This window comes from Canis lupus, chromosome 4, assembly GCF_048164855.1.
Source record: "Canis lupus baileyi chromosome 4, mCanLup2.hap1, whole genome shotgun sequence".
Lineage (NCBI taxonomy): Eukaryota > Metazoa > Chordata > Mammalia > Carnivora > Canidae > Canis > Canis lupus.
In genome coordinates this window covers 87,767,857-87,773,449 of record NC_132841.1, presented here as the reverse complement: position 1 = coordinate 87,773,449, position 5,593 = coordinate 87,767,857, and the positions used below count along the sequence as shown (strand labels likewise).

Below are 5,593 nucleotides of genomic sequence, written 5' to 3'. Positions count from 1 at the left end.
AAATTATGTAGTATGTGCATAAAATATTCTAAATCATATAAATATAAATATGCTATGTATTATATATAGGCATACATTTTCATATTATAAATCACACAAGTATATACATATGATAAATTTTAGGCTCTGTGCATAGAAAGTGCACTGACATATGTATGTACACACACACACACACACACACACACACACACACATTTTGCAGTTTTGCTACTCCGGGGTGACATTGCATTAGAGAAAATGGTGATAGATGTGAAAACGAAAAGAAAGCCGCAGGCCCGGGGAGTCGCCCGGAGAGCCATGGGCCCGCTGGGGGCAGAGGAGAGCCCGCCTGAGGTCCCGGGTCCTCGTGGGCCCCTGGGTAAGGCCCATCGAGTCAGGAAGCTGCACAGCCCTCCAAAGCGGCCGAGCTGCTTGGCCCCAGAGCCCCGAGCACCCCTTGTCCCCCGCTGGCCGCACAAGGGAGGTCCTTGGCAAGCTGTTACTACTCAGTTTGCCCCGTGAGCAAGCTCCAGTGCCGTGGACCCCAGATGCTGCCCCACGCTGCCCAGGAACTCCTGGCGCCGCGCTCACGGTCACAGTCACGGTCACGGTCACGGTCATGGTCACGGGGTCACCGGGCGCCCGCAGGTCAGGTGCGCGGCCTGGAGCCTGGGGCCCAGCCTTACCAGATGCTCCGGGCCCCCAAGAGAGGTTCGGGGTGCTATCCTGTGGCTTTGAGGCCTGGGGGGATGCCCCGGAGTGGCCTGGCCTCCAAAGGCAGCAGACAAGCACCGTAGTAACTCGAAAGCAGGGGGAGTAAAAAATAAGAAAACAATTAGAATCTCCATGGGCCAGGGTTGAGTGGTTTCCTAAGTGGCAGGGGGAGCGGCGGCGGGGCCTGCAGGTGGGGTGGGGGTGGGGGGAGCGGCCAAGCCAGGGCCCGGCGGGGGAGGACACAGGACATTCGTCAAACCCTCCAGGCTCCCGGTTTGTTTTCCTTTGGAGAGTGCGCAGGGGCTTGGGGGGGGACGGGCCAGAACCCCCGCGGGCCCCTGGCACAGGTGCCCGCGCTCCAGCCCACGACCCCGGCCCTTGTTCCCTGCGGTGCAAGGTCGCCTCAGCGAGGAAGCATCCCCAGAGGTGGAGTGGGGCTCCGAGGAAGGTGACAGCGGGGATGCGACTGGCCTGGGCCAAGGGGGGCTGGGGGAGGACACCGGGGTGTCTCAGGTTCCTTTTCCTGAACCCAGTAGGCAGGGCCCAGCTGCGCGGCGTTCCCGCCTCTGCGCTGTCCCTGCACTCCCCGACCTCGCCGTGGCTCCAGCGGAGAGCTGGCCGCGGGGACGCGTGTTCATGGGGCCCCGGGGCGGGGGGGCCTGCCCTGGGGGGGCCTCACCTGGGTGGGCTGCCTGGAGGGCTGCCCTGGGGGGGGCTGCCCTGGAGGGACCTGCTCTGGGGGGGCTTGGTCTGGGGGGGACCTGGCTTGGGGGGGACCTGACCTGGGGGGAGCCTGGCCCGGGGTCGTGGGCTGGAGCCCGGGCACCTGTTGGGGGGAGCCTGCCCCAGGGGGGTCCTGCCCTGGGGGGGCTGCCTTGGAGCCCGCTGGGAGCGCTTTGGGCGCCGCTCTGGCCCCGGGAGAGGAGAGCCAGGCCCCCCCCACGCCCTTCGACTGAGTCGCCCCACCTGGCGAGGCTCGAGGCCCCAGCACAGCAGCCAAGGGCCCAGGGTCCCACGCAGCCTGCGGGCACCTGCGCCACGCCTGGGACTGGCGGCCGGACGGGCCGGGTGGAGCCGAGCGCGACGGGGAGGACTTGCTTCCTGACACCCGAGGGTCTAAACTCACCTGCGTGGCAGTTTCTCCGAGGCCGCCGCGCTCGTCCCCGAAGTGGAAGTGGAAACTGCCTTCTGAGCTAGAGCTTCTGCAGCCGCCCCCCAGGGACCACGTGGGCAGGGGCTGGGGACAGGGACCAGTTGGGGACAGGGACTGGGCTGGGGCCAGGGGTGGGAACGGGGACGGGGCCAGGGACAGGGACGGGCTGGGGCCAGGGAGGGGGCTGGGGCAGGGCCCTGCTCCTCTGGTTCCAGGCCTCTCTGACAGAGACACCTCCTCCTCCGGTTGCAGCCGAGCCGCAGATGCTGGGGGTCGCCGGCCGGGAATGGGAGGCCCTTGGGGTCCTGTCAAGGATGCAGGGGGCCGCGGCACACATGAGCTTCGTTGGGGGGCCGCACTGGGGAACCCGCTGGTCGGGGTAGCACTCCCAGCCAGAGCCCGTCCAAAGACTAGCGCATGGGGCCACCATCCAGGAGAAGAGGAGGAGGGCAGGGCACCCCCAGGGGAGAGGGCGGCAGGCAGAGAGGGCCCCACACACCCAGGTGACGTCACTCTGCAGGCCAGCAGGGGTCCGAGGGCAATGGGCAGCGGCAGGAACCTGGGGTCTTTAGGGCCCTGGGCTCAGCTCCTATTTGGCAGGAGATGTCGGGTAGCACCAAGTGTGCAAACAAGCCAGGCTCTACAGGGCAAAACACTCTGCTTATTTGGGGAACGTTTAAAACAATGGGATGTGCAAAATACGGGGTTTGGGCTGCCGGGCCGTTGAGCGAACAGCTCCCAGCCCACGGTGAAGCGTGTCCACACCTGGGGCCGGGCCCGGGACCCAGAGGGAGCCACCTGTGGGCCGCCGTCCCACAGGTGAGGCCCACCTCAGCCCCGCTGCCTCCCAGGTTCTGGCCACGGGAGCCACGGGAGCCGGGGAGGGGAGATGTGACCACCCATGGCCCTGCAGTCCCTCTGCGGCCCCGCGGGCCTGCGACACCCGGCCTTCCACGTCATCCCCGCTCGCGCGTCCGGCCTGCGCTCCGTCCCTGTCCCTGTGTTTCCTGCCACACCTGGTGGCTTCCTGCCCACCCCCCCCAGCTCTCCTCCACTTAACTTCATTGTTGCTGCCTTAACAGTATGTATCTCAGGCTGTAACTAATTCGCTTTTAAATCTGTTCACTTTTTAAGCCACAACTTTGGCCCATTTCCCCAGTAGAACGTGAGCCACCTGACAAGGCGGCCTCCCAGCTCGGCGCTCACCCCAATTACCACGCCTTGAGATCGTGCCCGGCACGCAGGAGGTGCGAAGTACACGATCCCCTTCATGACCCTGTGCTCTAAACCTTCTGAGGACGAAAAACTCACTTCTTCAAAGCCACTTATTTAAAGTGAAATTATGCATGTATATGATCCGTAAACTTAGTTTTCAAACACAAACTGATGGCTAAAATCTCTTTCCTCCTATCTTGAAATATTGAATCCTTCTGCAGGGGTCAGTTCAGAATGTGCAGCTTAGATTTGGGACAAGAGGAGTTGCCTATATGGTGACTATCCAAGACCAGGGATTGTATCATGAATAGTTGCAAATGACGTAGTGCTCAGCATCCGTCTTTAAAGATCAGCAGGCATTTGCTTACGTTTCGTTCCTTTAGCAAATATTTATTAAACCCCTATCACGTGTCACATACTAGGCGAGGCCCCAAAGAGCAAATGGTCAAGCAAATGGGACAGAATCTAAGTTGTGGTATGCTCTATCCCAAAAAGTGTTCTGAGGAACATAATACAAAGGTATTTCTTTTAAGAAAGTTAAAATCCCCCATAGTATTGGGAAACCCCAATGAAAAGACATCTGTATGAAGACTACCATGCAGATGAGAATGGAGGAGGCTTCCAGAAGTCCTGCCATGTAAAAGCAATCTCTGTCCAGAATTTGCCAAACTTGTATTCGACGGTGGAACTCCCGCAGATACCACAGACATGCTCTTTGGCAAAATACCCCTTGGGATACGTCCTTCTAGCTGGCTCAGTCGTGAGCAAGCGTTCGCTGGAACCCAGAGCAGGTGGTCATGTGAGAAGCTTGAGTTTCTCCTGTTGCCACCCAGGGAACAGTGAGCAGTCAGGACCAAGAGGACCTTTCAGGTCACTAGAACAATCTTTTACAGCATTCATGTTTATCCACACTTGCATTTGGAGTTTTCAATAATATTGACCATCAATTTTAATATTCAATCACCTCCACTTGCTTCTCATCAGAAGTGGTACTTTCTTGTGTTAATTCTAACAAGGGGTTTGAGTTGCAAGTGTTTTATTATCATAGAATATAAAGGTAGACAAGGTATATGGTCTCCTAAGTCTCACTTGAAGCTCCAGTGGTGTAAGAGATTGAAAAACCCACCATTTCAGCCATTTTTATCATAGGTTATGTTTATTGAGTTTTTACTACGTGTTAGCCTCCTTGCCTACATTGCTGCTAAAAACATCGCCATGAAATAGGTGCTAACATGACTTCCTGCTGACGGGGAGTGAGAAAACAGCTAGGAGGTGTACGTGTGTGTCGCTGGGGGACGTGATCGAAGTCCAAATCCAAGCAATTTGACCCAGAGCCTACTTAATCATGACACTAATCATCGAATGTTCCCTCTAGATTTGTGCTGCTCAGTACAGCAGCCTCTCACCCCACTAGCTATGGACGTCTAATACAAATTGAAATGAGTCTGAGGGACCTTCAATATTGAAGATGGGACATGAGAAAAAACCTAAAAGGGAGACTAAGAAGTAGGAAACCAGGCAAAGGGAGTGTCCCGGAAGCCAAGTGTAGAAAGTGATTCAAGAGGACAGAGAAAGGTCGCCTGGATCCCACCCTCTGTCTACAGGACCAAACCCAAATGATCCGGCAGCAACCCCTAGATCGAGGGCCCCTGGGTCAGACCCAATGTGACTCATGGGCCATGTTGAGGACACGCTGAGCCAGGGCAGGACGGAGCCCTTGCCCGAACAGTTTCTGAAGAGAACGGCCACCCACTTCCCCCTGACTTAGCCTGCACAATGACCACCCTTACTGCAGCCCCCTCCTATGGCTTCCCCCCGCCCCCATTCTCTGACCCACTTAGGAACTCTTGCTCTGAGCTGCTTCTCTGGTGCTACCCTGGGAACCTGATCCCCAAGGCCCTCTGGCTGCTGAGACTAGAGGATTCCCCTACCTCTCACTACCCTACAACCCAAGCTGGGAAGGTAATGGAGCTCTGAGCGCTGGTGGGCAGTGTTTCCACCCACCCTCCTTCCCCACAACAGAGAAGACCAGCATCCCCACTAAGGGACCAGATGTCCTGTGTATTCTCCAGACCAAGCCTCAGCCCCAGAACCTACCCTCAACAAGGGAAGACACTGAATCCCACTGAGCTCTGGGGTGGTAGGGGTAGGAGGGACAGGAGCATGGGAAGGGAGGCATTCTCCTCAGAACTGAGTAAAGATTGCTGAGAAAGAAAAGAAAAGAGAGGAGTGAGAGAGCAACTGCATCAAATGCTATACAAGGTATAGCAGTCAAGGTAGAAAACAGTCAAGGTAGAAAAACACCAAGGAAAAGACCATTGGACTTGGCAATGTTGCCCTCGGTGATGATCTTGGTAAGAGTAATTTTGGGGCCTTCAAAGGGATGAAAATATGGCTAAAGTCCATTCAATTGGAGGAGAAAAATTGGAGAAGGAGTGCATGCAGGAATGGCAGAGGGAGATAATTTTCAAGCAGAGTCCTTGCGTGAAGTCTGACGTAAGGCTCAATCCCCTGACCCATGAGATCAGGACC

General features: G+C 57.0%; 1 pseudogene; it reads left to right on the top strand.

Annotated features, from left to right (window-relative positions):
* The first annotated feature begins 4,733 nt into the window (after positions 1 to 4,733).
* Positions 4,734 to 5,038, top strand: LOC140631446 (host cell factor C1 regulator 1 pseudogene; annotated as a pseudogene).
* Positions 5,039 to 5,593: the final 555 nt, after the last annotated feature.